At 47.8% G+C, this 17,515-nt stretch overlaps 1 long non-coding RNA gene across 3 annotated transcripts in view; it reads right to left on the reverse strand.

Annotated features, from left to right (window-relative positions):
• LOC311205641 overlaps positions 1-17,515 on the reverse strand; it is a 67,701-nt gene that overhangs the window by 7,298 nt on the left and 42,888 nt on the right. The gene's annotated exons all lie outside the window — the stretch shown is intronic.

Genomic DNA, 17,515 nt, shown 5'->3' on the forward strand with positions numbered 1-17,515 from the left:
AAAAAAATAAAAAAAAAAAAGTCTAAAGCTCTCTGGATGAGGTTCAGGATGACTACACTTTTACTGTAAGTGTTTAGTAACTCGGAGTCACATAACCCTTCTCTGCCCACTTGGGACCGTGACATGCAGATTACAAGCTACAAAACACACTTCACACACACACACACACACACACGCCTGGCCGAATCCCCCATCCAAGGGAGGACAAAAAAACCTTTAACAAATTAGGCTGCATTTCCCATTTAGCAGGGCCCGATTGCTATTTATTTAACAATTTTGAAGTGTTATTTTAGCCTTCCTGGTTTGTGTGTGTTGAGAGGTTGTTCCTGGGACAGAAGCCAAAGTCGATTAGAGCAACCCAGCAGCCAGAGAGGGAGGGAAAAGCAGGGAGGAAGAGTGGAGGATGGTGCTGGGGCAAGGCTTCACCATGAGGACGGTCACCAGCAGACCCCTCTGGTGGGAGGGAGGTGAGCGGAAAATTGGGAAAGTGAGCCAGGATGGAGAGCACTGCCTGGTCTGTCCCCATTCTGCTGACATAGGCAGAGGTTCCTCGCTTTCAGCACACCGATGCCTTGCCCTGAGCAAGCATGCTGGGAAATGAGCAAGTGAAAGCAAAGCCATGGCAGACCTCCAGGCATGAGCATCCATCCTGGGAAGATGGCACAGAGCTCTTGGCAGGGGGGTGCCCAGGGGAGCCCACCTGAGAGATGCTCTCATTGGAGAAAGGACAAGAGGATGGATGATGCACTTGGGTACAAATGCTGTTTGGTATCCACCTGCTCAGCACCCCTTGCAGTGCCAACTGCCCTTGGACAAACACATTGAGGGAAGAACAAAGGCATTAAACACCTCCTGGCAGGTACTGGCAGTGTCTCAACCTGGGGTCTTGCATCCTATTCAACTCCTGCCATTGCTATGACTCCACATCAGCCTCTGGGAACAATTTTTGGGGCAAGCAGGCAGAGGAATGACGGATGGTGGCAAAGTAGGATGGATGCTGCTCCCAGATGAACAGCTTCCCTGCCTGGATCAAGGGAGAGCTACCTGGTACCCACTGATGGGGGCAGTGAAACTTACAGCTTGGACCACTGCCAGCCCCTTCCACTTCCATACTCCCAAAGTGAACCTTTGATCATCTGACACAACACCCCACTTCCCCCTTCGCCCGTATCAACCCCCAAATTGCTGCTTTAATTACCAGTTCCCCCGAAAGAGCTCAGGGGCTCCTCAGCTGTGGCAGCTCCAAACACAGGCACTTCCTCAGGCTCACATGCCCCATCACCACCAATATCACGATGGGGCTGGCTGGTGGCAAAAAACTCACACCCAGCTCCTCTCCTCCGACACATGGGTGGGTGGAAGGACAGATGAAGACGTGGATTCTCCCCTGGACCAAGCATGAGCAGACGCTTCCATGTGGCTTTTCAAGCCCAAGTAGAGAGAGAAAGAGCCCTGCTAGAACATGCTAATAACTATTATGGGGTGCAAATCTGCAAAAGGAGGGAGCCAGAACACAGGGAGCACCAGAGAGCAGCCAAAACACCCCAACAAGTGAGAGGAGCCTGTGGCAACCCTGACACTTGCTACATCCAGGGAGACTTCAGTAGATACAGCCATCAGGACTACCCCCACCCCACCCATCAACACAAGCATGGCAGCACGCCAGAGTGTCACGACCCCATCATCCAGAGACATCCCCAGGCAAGGTCCCCCCATGAGCACCAGGAGCAGAACACGATGGTGCATCAGGCCGAGGAAGGTTCGGTGCAGAGCCGGTGCTGCTCAGAGGGCCCTGGCCAGCTGCACACAGGCAGCACTCAATGCTGTTTGCCCAGGGACTCATGGCAGCAGCTCTGCAGGAACGGCTTCTCCTTCCTGTGTCAGCCAGGCAGAGGCAGTGACCCAACCCAGAAGGCTTACAGCTCCTGCTTAATCCCATTTCATTATTTTCTTTAATATGACATGTGTTATTGCACAGAGAAACACCTGGAAAAGGCAGGGCAAGGGTGATGCTAGCGAAGAGCACACCCATGCCTGGAAAGAGTGATGGGGGGATACAGGATCCCCGCCGCAGCGGCACCGCAAGCACACCTCGAGGGGAACGTGCTCCCCCTCCAGCCACCCATCACTGTCTCCAAGCCAGGCTTGGTGCCCTCCAGAGAGGGAATTGGGGCTTTCCCACCCCTCTTGTTCTCTCATTTTTGGGAAGTAACAGAACACCGAGGAAGGTAGCGGTAGGAAAAGGAGCGAAGGTCATCCTAGTGCAAAATTCATCAAGTGGCTGAGGAAGCGAGCAGTGGAAGGAAAGCAAGCAGAAGCAGGCTGAGCAAGGACCAGAGACATCATTCTGCATCCCTCAAGCGCAAACTTGGAAGGAACTATGAAAGAAAACCCCAGAAAAAGCACTCACCCCCAACGCCTGAGGCTCACCCTGCCCATTTAGTGCATTCAAGAAAGTAAAGACCTTCAGTGCTCTCCAAACCACCCACTGCATTTTACTGAAGAGGGGTTTTCCACACTCCCAAAGACACGGCCCCGAGATGCCACTACAACTGGACTGACTGCACCCAGAGAGCTCTGAAGCTTCTCTACCAGTAGCCCACCCATAAGCTGGTGGCCCAGCAGACTTCACCTGGTGGTCTCTGCTTTTGATATTGGGGGGTGCTCCGGGATTTGACTTCTTCTCAGTGTAAGCCTCAGTCTGTTAGCCTTGAAAAGGCAATGAATAGCCAACGGCTTGGTTTCCCCTTCACTTTCCCTGTCCCCTTTTTAAGACGAATTACCTTTATTTTTTCAAGCGGCCTGGATCAACACAAGTCAGATTCAGCACCAGCATGTCACACACCTCACAGGCAAGTACAGCAAGCATTTATTTTTAATAGGGTTTTTTTTTTTTTTCAAATAATTTGAATTTTTCTTTTTAACATCACCTAAGCTAGAACTGAAGCCCGGATCCTCCTAGCAAGGCTCCCACCTGTGCTCTGCTATGCTGTGAAGCGATGCTGTGAGGCAAGGGAAGCCTGCAAACCACAGGGGAAAGCTCTGCAGCCTACACCAAAAGACCAGGCATATCCAGTAGCTCTGCCTATCTACGATCTTCCCCTTCAAGGCACTTCTACATCCTTCTGTGATTTTAAAACCCAGCGCGTGCTATTTCAGCTTTGATGCTATGCATCCTATTACCAACCACCCAACATGTCCTTTCTTCTTGAAGTAAACCCCCTATTTCCCTGTGGGGTACAGCTGGTACAGCAGAGCAGACCAGGCACTTAGCATTTAATCGGTAAGTATCAGATTGAATCACTGAGGCTTGCACAGCTCCAGAGCATTCCCACCAGCTGCAAACACCAGCCGGGTAACATCACCGTCGGATGGCAGATGTAGAGGTATTTGGTTAAGCACCCACAGGGAGGAAATCATCAGCTTGCATCACAGCACAGAGTGACCAATTTGTGGTCAACCAAACTACTCCCAAGAGCCAAAAAACCAAGCCCGATGCAGTAATGTTGGAAATTTGGATTCAGAACATCAGGAGGTGTGAGGGACACTCAGCCTCAGCCAGACTGACCGGGGCAGCAGCCATGCCAAAATCTGAATGCAAGGACTGCAGAAACGCTGGGCCAGAAGGGACATCAGACAGCCACCCAGCCCCAAACCCTCTCTTGGCTTGTTTGCCTTCATGCCTCTCTCCCAGGCAACACTGGCGCAGCTCTGCCAAAAAGGAAGCAGGACTCGGCTGCAGTTCCCAGCGACGAGCACCCGGGAAGGGCTGCTGTGCTAACAAAGCGGTTTCTAACGTGTTTTGGGCCAGCTCCAGCATTGCTCATTCTCCTTCACCACCACCACCAGGAGCTGGAGCCTACGTTCTGAGAAATGCCAGCCTACCCTGCTGCTACCAGGCACAATGGAGACGAAGACAGAGTCCAGAGAAGCGCTTCCCCATACACAATTCTCTTCTAGTCCTGTCCACAGGCATGGAGAGACACCGGGTACTGTATTATAGCACTTTCCTGGATGTCTCAAATCTGCTGTATTCCCTTCAAGTGTCAACTCCAAATAGATGCTCAGCCACCTCTTCTCTCCCTGCCCTCCTCCCTTTTCCCGCATGCCACTTGTTGTCCCGGCAAAACCGCGTACCCATACTTTGAAAGAGTTTTGGGAGGCACTTTTCAGCTTTCCCCATACTAACCAACACTCCTCGTGCCAGCTCAGTGTGGACATGCAGGTTGTGGCTACACAGATGACCACACGATGAGCTGCAGTACCGCCAACACCAGGAGAGCACCTGGCTCCAAAATCACTGCTGAAGACAGCATCCCATCAGACCACGGCCCAACACCTGCAAGTTGCTTTTTTCCTAGGTTTAACACATGCAAACCTTCCAGGCTATTCCTTCTAAGTCATGTTTCCCAAACAGAAGCTTTGTCTTCCCAAGCCGCCTGCTTTCATATTAAAAAGAGGGGCTGAGCCTGGAAGCTGTATTTCAACTGAGGTTTTATATGACAACCGAGGCTGAATTTCTACCTTTGCCATTTTTCTGTGGGCTACTCAAGATCTGTCTTTCTTGTAACAGCATCTGACTGTTGATTCACATCAGCCTGTGATTCACTGCAGTTCCCGGATCCTTTCCTCCAGTTAATCTGTTACTGCTCATTCTGGGTACGTGCACCCATTTCCAAGAGCACTTTTCTGCACTTTATTGCATGTATTTCTCCTGTCTCCAAACCACCTCTGCAGCTCACCTAAAGCACCTGCAAGGTCTCTGATTGCATTTTATCTTCTGTATCCTCTGTCATCTGCTATCAAATCTGCAACGGACCCTCACAATGCCTTCTGAATCCAACAGCAAGTCATTTCTGTCAGCTTCCTAAGTACCCACTTAGGATGATTTCATCTTCAGCGCATTTCCCAAGTTTGTTTATCAAGCTGTCAGCATTTCCTCAAGAATCAGCACTTTTCTCTTTAGGGTCTTTTTTTTTTTTTAGTAAAGTCACTGAAATACCAGACATGGCACGAGTTTACCTGCAAGCCCTCCATCCTTCAGGAGAACTTGCTACAACAGGAGGTATCACAGTTAAGAGCTGGCAACTCAGGCAACACAAGCACTGCAGTTATTTGAAATTTCATTTCAAGTCAGGCGAAGCAGATCATCCATTCCACGCTGGGGATCAGCACCACTGCTTTTCTTCAAGTCTCACCTACCAAGCTGTCTCCCCATTGCTGTTTCCCTTGGCTGAGCTAGAACTTCAGGGCTGCAGGAGCTTACAAAGAAAAGCTCACACCCAAAGGGTTAAGATTTGGGTTTGTTGGGGTTTTTTTCATGATCTTTAAATCATAAATATGATTTCCACTTGCAAAGGGAACACTTCATTTACCAGGCGCAGTGGCTCTGAAGGGTAATGCAGGGCTTTGAAGGAAATTAAAAAAAAAAAAAAGGGGGGGAAGCAAGGGGAGAAAGCAAAATAACACTTCCAGAAAGTTTTCCAAAGGAAATGAGTAACCACTTGTTATTAAATGATAAATCACAGTCCTCAGGAAGTGGCATTGTCTGTGGTCTATTTTTAATGAGAAAACACCCCTGTCACTGGCGCGAGGGCTCAACACGCTGATGAGACAGTGGCAGCGCTAACTGGGAACTATCACCTTGCTCCTGCCAGTCCATCACTTTACCAGCAACTGCAACAATGTCAAAAGGAAGTGGTTTATGAAAAAAAAAATGCAAAAATCCCAAGAGCTACTGTTTTCCGGGGAGGGGAGTGGGAGGAAACACTAGAGAGCAAGCAGGAGCACCAGGTTCTGTCTGTAGTTTAAGGCTTTGCTTTTGTTCCCCATGTGTGAGGGATGCACACGAAGCCACCAGGAGACAAATCTGTGCTGACCCAAACGTCCTCACAGGGGTTTAGGTGACTCCCTCCCCGCCACGTACACTGGCATCTTCTGTGTCCCCAAGTCGGGGACACGTTGAGCACACAGCCACATGCAAACCGCTCGGCTTCTTTTTCACAGGGTCTGCCTCTGAGATGGGGCTTTCCGGGAAAGCACCTGATGCTGCAGCTCCACTGACGCTGAGCACTTCAAAGGCGTAATTAGGCTCATTTTGTGCTGATAACTGAGTCCCACATTCCTGTGGCAAAGTGACTCAGGCCCTCACGCTGTCTGGGAATAGGCACAAGGTGTCGAGGGAAGTGAAGCAAAGGTCAGCAGAGCTACCTGGATACTAAGCTATAGGTACAGCCTCAAAACCAAACCAGAGGGACCACAAGCTCTCAGACACTTTGCCATCACACAGCAAGCCTCCATACAAGCCAATGAGGGGACCCTTTTTGGCACCCTGTGCCCAAGCTGTCCAGCTCCCAAGCTCCCACACCAAGCATCGCTCAGCCCAAGACACAGGGTTCGACTGCAGACACGTCCTCCACATGCTCACACAAACTCCAACCCCAAACCACACACACACCCCCAAACTGTCCAAGCTGCACCAGGAATGAGCAGGAACCTATGACCAGCTCGCTGAAACACAACACACTATGCTGACTTTCATGGTGAGGATAACCGAGCTGCGGCACAGCTTGCCAGGGACATTGTGGAACCTCCGTACCTGAAGATATTCCAAAGTCACCTGGACACAGTCCTGGGCAATAGGCTGTAGGTGGCTCAGCTCAGGATGGGAGGCTGGGCCAGATGACCTCCTGAGGTTCCTTCCAGCTTCAACTATTCTGTGATTCTGGCACTGCAAAGACGTCTTGCATCACAATCCCACACGTTAACTTAGCTTTCACTGACCTGGTGCAAAAAGGCTGTAATTATTCAACTTCTCAACTATTTCTGACATTCTTTCCATAGATGAGGTTTAAGTCTTTTTTTCCCTTCCTTTTAATAGGAATGCAACCCCTCAGTTTGCAGGAGATTATATAACACACACACACTCATCACTCTTCCAAAACAGCATCTGAAAGCATTTGTTTGATGATTTTTTTTATTTTTTTTTTAATTCCCCCCCTATAAACCACCACCCCGCTGGTCTCCTTCATTGTGTGGCATTTTGCAACGAAGCGTAAAAACGGTATTAATCATAGCTCTAAAAAAACACAAACTTCTTCTCTGAGGTTTGAAGTAACCATTTGGAAGGAAAACTTCCAGGAGCCAGTGGGACTGACAGGGCTGGAGACTGAAGTCCTTCTTTTCAAAGGCCAAGTGTATCCCAATATATCCCTTGGACAGCTGCCCCGAGCCAAAGTTATAATACTTTATTCTTTAGTTCAAGTAGCAAGAAGGAGATTTGGTACAAAATCAGGACAAATGCCCAAAGTGAATGGGGAGGTTTAGCGGGCAAGTATGTCGTAAATCTTACCAGAGGCATGAGCTGTAACTACAGCTTTGGTGAGGATCGATGTCTGAAGCTTCAGCTGTCTCTCACCTCCAGAATGCTGCACGGATCGGGGCCAAAATAACCGGGTAAGGGCACCCAACCCTTGCAGACAGCACCGGAGCACCCCGGAGCGAGCACTGGCACTCACCCACAGCACAGTGTTGCTTCAGCAACAGTCAGAAACACAGAGCTTGGCAAGGGCTATGCCAAAAAATAAAAATCATTATCATCTTTATGTTTTCTGGCCAAACACCACTGGAGAAAACTACCTTCCACATCAATCAAGCTCTTTGTCCACCTCTGCAGATTTAGTGCTTCTCATGGGCACAAGGAGGGGCTTCTGTCAAAGACGGAGTTGGGAAAATCCACGAGGCTCTTTTCTACATTAGATGGTTTAGCAGAGATTTGCCAAGGCTTTGGAATCCCTCTGCTTCAGAGGCAAAACATTAATAATTTAAACCCCTCCTTTTAAATTAGGAAGGGTACTAAAAGAAACTATTGAAAGAGAAAAACCATCAAGCCCTCCACCACATCCAACTCAAACACTGACATTTTCTTTCAATCCCCAAAAGTGGCAAATGAGGAATTTACCTTTTTCTTACCCATCCTTCCCTGGCATTTGCTCCCCCGCTATTAATCTCCCAGGCAAAGCAGCTGAGCATGGGGATGGGGCGCATCGAGCATCCTAGCTGAGACAGCCCCAGGATGCTATAACCAGAGACAGAGGCAATGTGAAGAGTTGCAAAGTGCCTCGTGGGGCATGCCTAATATTGTTATATCAGCAGGGTAGGGTGAGGTAAGGTAGGATATGGTTGGGTAGGGTAGTTCAGTTGAAGGGACCTACAGTCACCCGGCCCAACTGCAATGACTTTTTATTAGAAGAGCTATAATCAATGATTGATCTTTTTTCTTTTTTATAATCAATGATCCCAGGCTCTTTGTGTGCAGCAAAGCTCTCTGCTTGCTGAAAGCAGGCATGGCTCTGCCTGTCTCTGCTGCTGATACCGTTTCTTATCAGCACGTTTCATTCTTTCCCATTCTTGCAAGAGCTCTACAAGGTAAAAAAAGGATATTATCTTCATATTTAAGAGGCAAAAAAGGCTGATAGGGATAGGTTTACCTCACTATCGAGGCTTTTGCAAGAGCAGGAACAATATGGCAACTCAAGATTTAGCGTTGTCTACACAAGCCCCACCAGGGACCCCAGCTCCTTTGTCAGCAGCCAGCCCTGGTGCAAGCTGCTGTCCTGGTATAGAGGTGGCCAGATAAGAGCACATGCTCAGAGACACATCCCCTCCTTCCATGCAGATGGACATACTTCAGATGACCAGTCCAAATTTGCAAATACAGATGTGTAGGGCCAGGGAACTTCATTCACTTACTCAGTACCATGGCTTCTCTTGGGCTCCGAGCTCAACCACTCCAGCTGAAGAAGACTTTTACACTGATGTGAATCCCCAATGCAGCCATGTAAATACTGCAAGGGGGCAACCTCACGTCTCTGCTTTTAAAGGATGCTTTTAAATGCATCATTTTTGACAGGAAAATAGAAAGAGGAGAAATAGCTATTCAAAAGCCTACACTGCCATCCAACCTGGTGACCGAGTGCCATCCTCCGATAGCTCTTTTAGACAGTCATGAACTTTTTATTTTGTCTTCTGCTCCCAGCAGCTCCTAAACAGAGCAAGCTAAATATTTATAGAAGAGTCACTGTTTGTTTAAGTTTCAATCCATACTCCCTGAGGTCCAATATGCCCAGATCCCAAAATGACAGCTGATTACAGAAGAGCCTGAAAACACAGCAGAAGGGACCCTGATGCTTACCAGACCTTTCATCTGGACACTTTCTCCGGTGGTTGTTTTGGGGCACCTTTCCCAGCTTCTTTCAAAAGAAGAGCAACCGCAGCTCCCTCCAGCCAAGGTCCATGCTTCATCAGATGCTTCAGCACAGCTCTGCTCAATGCCACAGAGTCCTGGGTTTTGGGGAGTCCCCAAGTGTGCTCTGGAGCCTGCTCCTCCTTGCCAACTCATATTGAGGAGGCTGGACTGCTTCTGGAAGTACAACTGAAGCACCTGAGCTGCTGCCCAGCATGCACCAAGCAGGCTGCAAACACCTTTGAGTATCCAAGCCCATACAACCGACCTGCTGCAGACATGGCACAGCACAGTGTCCCTCCGGTCAACAAATCCTACCCTGACCTGTCCCTTCTGTCTCTCCTGGATTCAGCAACAGCTTTTCCAACTTACCACAGTGTCTATACTAACAGCACAACAAAGTCCACCCGTACCTTACAGAATGACTGAGGATACCCAAACCTTTTGGCTAACTGGACCACCTATCAGAACCTGAAAAGACACCTGCATGTGTTGACATGCTTCTGCTATAAGCTAGCCACGTCCAACAAGTCATGCGGCACAGGACGACAGCACCTTCTTGCACACGGTGTTATACAGTTTGAAAAGTGGGCCAAAAAAAGAATTACACTGTGTGTTTCAGATGTGGTCATTTCAATTTATTCATCCCATAAAGTCACCTATGGGCCCAGTTAAACAGTCCTGCAGTCTTCCATTTGAAATGTAACTGGGGACTCACTGCCACAAAAGCACGAGAGGCAAAGCTATCCATCAGACATAGTGCTATGCCAACACATCCCAGAGGAATGCCTCAGCATGTAGATGCTCAGCATCCAGCTTTGCAAGCTCCAGAGGAACACCAAAGGCAGGAAGATGCCGTCCAAGCAAATACGCTTCTCAGCATCTTCCAATGACCACCCAAGGCTGGTAATTACCTTCATTTTTATGGTTTTGCATGAGAGTTCCTGCGTAAGAACTGAGCAGAAGGTGCTTATTCACCTCAGATGAGAGGTTGGGATGTCTTTGTTCAAGTCCAGCTACTTCAAACCCAGCACCTGATGTGAATGGCCCCTTGGATGAGTGCACACTCTGACAGTCCACTGACAGCCATCTCTGAGCTCACCCCATCAAGATAAACTCCGTATCAGCACTGTAACAACATGGGACTTGGCAAGGTTGCTGTCCTGGGGTTCTCCGGGGGATAACAGGACCCATTCTCCCAAGCACAGGGTGTTTCAAGCCATTTCACCCCAATAAAACAGAAAACGCAGTGTCAAGCAACAGGATGACTTCTGTGGATCTCAAGGCCAGGTATGCAAGCTGACATCATCATCAGCCTCAATACCCAGTACACAGGCCCTTGCATGGATGAAGAACCCGACTGCGCAAATGGCCATGTCAGTGCCACGCGTGCATGTCCTACCCACACCCCTCCTCACACACCTCCCACTACCCGGGTGTGCCTGCTCACACGCACACCAGAAAGCGCCTGGTGGGATGCTGTGGGTGCGCTTGTATGTCCATACACATGAATATGCACGGGTACACAGGCACACCACATGCAAGCCATGCTGATAAATGAGATTAAAGAGGAGACAGCAACATGTAAAAGGCTAGAAATAATGACAAGCGCTTTCATCAGTAAAACCCCAATTACCCAGCCGGCACGCAGCCTCTCATGTCTACGGAGCAAGCAAAGCTACTTATTACAGAGATGTCTTCATGGTACTCTGGCTTTCAGAGAAAGGAGAGAGGCTGCCCTGGCTTTACCATGTTTTACGTCTCCAGATCTTGGGGGATGAGACCCATTGTGAGACGTGCATGCCTCACCATGCACATCACCGTGACTGGTGGGTCCACCAGAGCCAGCTGTAACTGAGCTTGAAGGTACAAGCCTGTGACTGAGGAGCCTTTGAAACCACAACCAGCCTCTTCCAGCATCACCCACACCATAAACACCGTGGTGTTGGCTTTACCAATGTTTCATGGAAGACAGCAGAATTTTACCGGGGTGCAGAAGAGACACACTTTCCTAATTTAATTCACCTGGTCCTAGAAAAAAAGAAAAAAAAAAAAGAAGATAAAAAAGGAAATATAGCCCCCCTTTCCCCTTTTACATAAATATTGGATCTGAGCGCCTCATGCTCTTAAGAAGTTAAAAATAGGAAATAATATCAAGCCTATGTGCTGCATCTTTTATCAAAGCCTTTTATGAACATCAAAACCAGCTCCTCTGTGCTCTTTTATACTTTCCTGCCATCACTCACAATTCATAAAAGAGGACTACAGAGATACAAAGGGTAAAGCACTTCCCAGCACTGTCACAGGGAGCTGGGGACAAAAACCAGCTTTTCCTCAAAGCTCTGAAATCTAAGAGCAATTTTATGATACAATGTCACTTTTAGCACAAGAGATGAATAATAGATATTCAAAACAGAATAATACTTTCACAAGTAAACAATGCTTTGCAGTGTCAAAGCTTTTCAGCAGCACTGCCAAGGCTTTGCAGGAGGACCGACAGCACGATCACGGTAACGCCGCCGGGAAGCAAACGCTGAGAGAATAAACACACGTTGAGCTGAAAAACACAGCCTCCTCCCCAAAGGTGCCAGTCTGGCCAAACTCCATCTGTGTTCTCTAGCTACACACCATCCAGATCCTCTATAAAGAAAAGGGGAGGTTTGGAGATTAACAAAGTGAACCAGAAACCCTTTACACATAAACTTGACTTTGACCCTGCCATCTCCCAGCGACCCGTGATAAATCCAAACCTCCTCCCCATCTGTACAATAAGCAGGCTCACACTCACCTATATTCAAGAGATATGAGCGTTAATTAACTCCAACATTAAAAAAGACACCCCACATCTGAAAGATGGTAGCTGCTAGAATATTCATGACTCTTACCATTTATTTAAGTGGACACGAAGCAAATTCCCCCCCCGGTAACGCACAGCAAACCAGAGCGCCCTGTTTAGTTGTTGAGCATCTTTTCCACAGAAGGCAAATTCCAGGACTTGTGATGACCATTACTTTTTTCCTGCCTTGCACAGTAAGAGTTAGGAATTTGAAGGGAGGAAGTGATAAACCCATGATAAAAAAAAAAAAAAAAAATTTCCACTCAACTTTCAGCATTATCCTAAGCAAAAAAGAATTTCCTCCTTAGTCATCCACAGGCAGCCCAAGCCAGCTCCCCCGTGAACTACTGGAGAGCAGGGAAAAAATGCTTATCTGGGAGATTACTGCTCTTCCTAGTACCTCGGTATTTAATTTTTAAGGAGGGCAAAGGTGAAATTAAATGAAACCCACCTGATGCCAATGTAAATCCAGACCTGGATAAATCTGTGCAGGGACCCCAGCAGAAAAAGTGTTGCTCCTTGCTAAGAGCTTCATAAAAGCCAAGCGATGGTACCAGCAGGGAGGGTGATGTCACTTCAGCACATCCATGCCATGGAGGTGGCCAAGCCAAAAGGCAGCAAAAGCTCACCCCCTGCCCCATAGCCTGTGGGGAGCCGGGGCAGCGTGGGGGTCCCAGCACTGCTCAGCACCCCTGTGATTGCCCCCAGCACTCCCCTTTGGCCAGGCAAACTGGGGTGTTGAGCTGGACCTCTCACCTGAATGATGGGCAGGGGTCCACCTTCCTGAGGCACCGGGGCTGAGCAGCATCTGTGCCCCATCCCCCAACTTGTCTACAATAACCTGTAAAAAAATGTATAGGTTTTTTTTTTATTGCACAGCAGCAGAGCACATGCTCAGGTCCCCTTTTTGCTGCAAAGGTAAAAAGGAGGCAGCAAAATGATCATTTCCTGAAAAAGCAGAGAGGGTGAAACCACAGGATCCCCAAAACACTGCCTAGGAAAAACCAGGAGGATGGGTGCTAGATTCGCTTCCAGTTTAAGAAACACCTTAAGAATAGAAAATTGCCAAAGTAGAACTTTGTGTTTCTGACCTGGGCTCCAGGACTGTAAGATCAGGCAGATGCCCTCCCTCTGCAGCAAGCTCGCCCCACGGCAGCTGCTCCTGCCTGGCAGTTTGTGCCTGGTGCCCAAAATCAGCAACCAGACCAGCTTGGAGATGATTTAAACTTAATTACAAAGTCTTCAGATCGTGTCCCATTCACAGCTCTGGGACGGTGCAAATCCCGCCACCTCCAGCGAACGGCCCCCCTCCAAGGGCCTCTCGCAGCCTTGGGATGCCAGCCAGCTCCGGAGGCTTTACATTTTCGTGGCATGAGACAAATTTCACTACCAGTTCCTCAATATTAATCCACATAATGCTGCTCGGCAGATGGGAGCCCAAGAAAACAGCCTGTCAACACCTTCAGCTGTGCAGAGCCCCTCAAAGCAATGCAAAGGATTCAGGAGCTGAGCAGATACTCTTGCTTTGCTGGCTGTAGCAGCGATACGTCTTGTGATAGTTCCCTGCTCCTCCGCAACCTAAACCAGCAGATAGTTAAGTATTTTACTGTGCATAGTAAGTGGGCACCTGCAGATGCAGGCACTCACAGGGAAAAAGCAAAAAATCACACATTAAGAAAGATTTTTATTCTGAAAGTAATGACCCGGATGCTTTACCCAATACAAAGCGCCCAGCGACATCCTGAAGCGATAAGGGGACCATTCAACACACACGAGCAGAATCATTTCAGACCTTTGAAATATATTAATATTTATTTATTTATAGAGACTAAAATATACACAAATAGGAATAAATAGAAATAAATAGAAATATGGCCTTGCATGTCCCCAATTAGATGCTCTGCAAAGATGGTACAAAGTTTGGGCACGCTGAGATGCTGAAAGCAAGCTCCCGAAAGAGAAGGGCAGACCCTATGGAGCACTTTTTCTGAGCAGGGGGAGAAGCTAATCCAAAGATTCCGCTGTAAATACTGTGGCAAATGGACTTTGGGCAGTTCAACTTTGAACTTGCATTTGCTGACCCCAACCCTTGCAAATCCAGCCTGCTGAAGTGGTAACTTAGGTTGCCCACAAACTGAAAGCTGAAACTAGTTTCAGCTCCAATTCTAGAGAATTTGAAGTAATTTTAGAAGCAGGAAACCATCAACCAAGACACAGCAGCATCTGTAGGTTAAATCCTCTTCCTTGGCCAGCTTTGATACATTCAGCTCACAAAACCATAAAGAAAGTAAGACTTCCTAAAAAAAAAAAAACTTCAATGTCAAATTTATTTTATAGTTTTGAGGTTGTTTAGGGTTTTTTTTCCTTAAACCAAGAAATACTTGCAATTCCTTTATTTGCTGCCAGCTGGGGAGAGATTTGAAAACTTCTGCAAACCTACAATTCCAGTGCTTGTCTGTGCTGGGCACTAAAAAATTCCTCTGGAGTGAGAGTGAGAGGGGTTAGTCCTGACAAGAACATCCCTGCAATAGGCCAGGGCTGCTTTTCACTCCATCCCATCATCGTTAACACTGATGCAGCCTATCCATGATTTTTAGAATCAGTTATGTGGCTTGTGAAATACACACCCAAATGCATTACCCTCACCAGCAGCCAAACTGAAACATTCTGCTGTGGGTTTGATTTTGTTTTAATTAATAACATGCATCTGACCTACCCCCTTAAAGGACACTTTACCCCTATGCTCTGCACCCTGGCTGTAAAAGCCTTTGCTATTTTACCAGCATTTTAAATGCTGATGGAGTTCCACCTTTTCACTGGCACCCAGGGCTGCTCCTAGCAGCCCCCTGGCCTGGATGCTGATGCTGACCCACGGGAGAGCCCACAAATCACTCTCCCTCTGAAGCTGTTCAGTGTCCTTGTAGGATGAGACTGGCTCTACACAAAACCTGAGATGATTTCTCTCCCCCATAAAAGACAGCTGTAAATTTGCAACTGAAATACTTGTCAAGCTTTAATTCTTGGGCCACCCCCAGGTACCACGAGGCTCTCAGGTGCCTACGAGACCTCGTGCGAGTTCCTGGGACAGCTGGGATTCCTTTTGTGAGGGGCAATGCAGAATGAAAGGCTCAGGGAGCACTTATCACAGAGCTCTTCTCTTCATTCAGTGCCAGCACAGACTCATGCAATGCAGCAGGCAAGGACCTCTGGGGCTGCTCTTGCTTAGCCAAGTAATGGGCATGTTTTGGTCAGTTCCCAAGCAGGCGACTCCAGAAGCATCAAAGGGACTGCACCGCCAGAGCAGAGCAACTGATACCCCACTTTCTGGGGTGACCTTGAGCACCGCTTGTACTGCAGCCAACGCATCTTCTCACTCTCAAGATCCATGAAGAAATCTGCAAACAAGCAGTGTTTACACTTCTTTTGGTTCTCTAAACAAGAGGAAACCCAAGGAATTCTCTCACATCAAATTACAGAGATGCTCCTCGGAAGAAATTGAGCAACAAGACCTGGGAGGAGACCAATAAACACATTTTTTGCATAGGCTCCAAGTCTTCCAGAGGTGTTCAGGGCTCTAATTAGGTTTTTCTTTGCCTGAAAGGAGGAAAGCCCAATATCCTACTATATACAAAAGAAAAAAGCTCATTCGATGCATCCACTGCTGACAAAGGACCTTTTCATGGCTTGTAGGAACAAGGGAAGATCTAGTTTGCAACATCTTTATCAAGCTGGCCACCAAAAAAACCCCCAAACCAACCCACAAAAGCAAACAAAGGAAAACTCCGAAAGGCCTTTAGGTAACAATGGTGCTCTCTTTAATTGTAGAGAAAAAGCTTGAACTGCTAGTGATCCTTCTTTCCTAGGTGCCTTAGAAGTTGTTTGGAGGTAGTTAATAAAATACCCGGTATCTCAGTCTTGGGAAAGCTGTGTTCTGTATTCCTGAGAGAGAAAAGGCGGGCTGAACAACTTCCTTCATCAACCCACACAGAATGGTTTGCCCACCCATGAAAGTTAATTCAAGTTAAGGAAGGAAAACTCTCATCTCCTAATGAAGGGCTGAGAACCAAGCCAAAGATACAGCCAAATCCTGGATTTTTAGCCATTTCTTAATTCGATGCACAGCATCAGGAGGCTCTGAGAAAAGCCCTTGCCAGAGCTGCTATACAGTGGTACCCACCACTCAGCACATGCAGCAGGACTGGGAGGACAGTGGAATGGGATCCCAGCATGCCAAAGCCACGGGAAACCCCAGCCAGGGACATCACTGGGAACCAGCATTCTGCAAATCTAAACAAGAGTGGAATTTGGCCCAGGGGATTCTGAGGAGTGTTTAGTTGAGTTTAGTGCATTGTTCCTGTGTGCTGAAGGACAAAAAATTAGGGGAGAAGAGAAAACCTAAATCCTAGTATCCATAATGCCAAGCAACATTTCACATGTGAACCCTTGCAAACAAGTAAAATTATATGGTGACTCTGGAGAGGTGCAGATGGAGGCAGTTGAAAAATAGCTATTTTCTATCTGCCTTTCTCCTCTCTCCTGGCCATCAGAGGAAGCCTTGAGACATACAGAAGAGGCGCTGCATCACGCAGAAGAAATACAATCATTTTTCAGTGCATTTTCTTTATCATTTGAGCCAGACTGAACCATGCCGAGTGAGCAAAGCAAGTTCAATGGATGGAAGTCAAACCTTGAACATCCTGGTCTGAGGGGATGCCTCTGCAGCAGACAACACCCATGCAAGCAATGCTGGGGAGTCTCCATGTTCCCCAAGGAGTCGGATCTTCCAGATATTCCTAGCTGAGCTTCCAGACACTACCAGCTGATCCTCCAGGAAATCCTCGTCCCGGAGGAGGTCCCATCTCATGCAACCACATTGCACAAGGGTTGGCCACCAACCATGCTCACCAACCTGGTACGATGCTGCTCTTCACCCACCAAAACCCTGCGTTAATTCTAGCCTCTGGCAGAGGCACCACAAGCACTTGCCTTTGCCACAGGTTAAAGCAAAGAACCTTTTTATCCTTAATCTTTTTCTACCATCTCCATTTCGCCTATGGGTCGCAGTCGAATTCAAGAGGCGACGATTCTGTTCTCCTCCCCCCCACCACCTTGCACACGCTCTATCCCCCCATTTCCTTCCTTTAATCTGATGCGAAATCACGCTTACGAAGCAAGAAGATAAAACTTTAAATACCTCACAAATACTGATGGGAATGCAGACTAAATGCACAGCAAAGCATTTTCAGCCCTTTCCCTTCAGCACCTCCTCTTTCTATAGTATAAATAAATAAACCAAGCTAGACCCAAAGGGCTAACTTTTTCCTCTACACCTTAAGAGTGATCTGTTCACACACACACATGAGCAGATTCAACCCAAAATCATTCAGCTGCCATAAAGGATGACTTTTGCAGCAAAATGATAGCCACCAAGACCA

This window comes from Gallinula chloropus, assembly GCF_964237585.1.
Source record: "Gallinula chloropus genome assembly, chromosome: 2".
In the NCBI taxonomy this organism is placed as follows: domain Eukaryota; kingdom Metazoa; phylum Chordata; class Aves; order Gruiformes; family Rallidae; genus Gallinula; species Gallinula chloropus.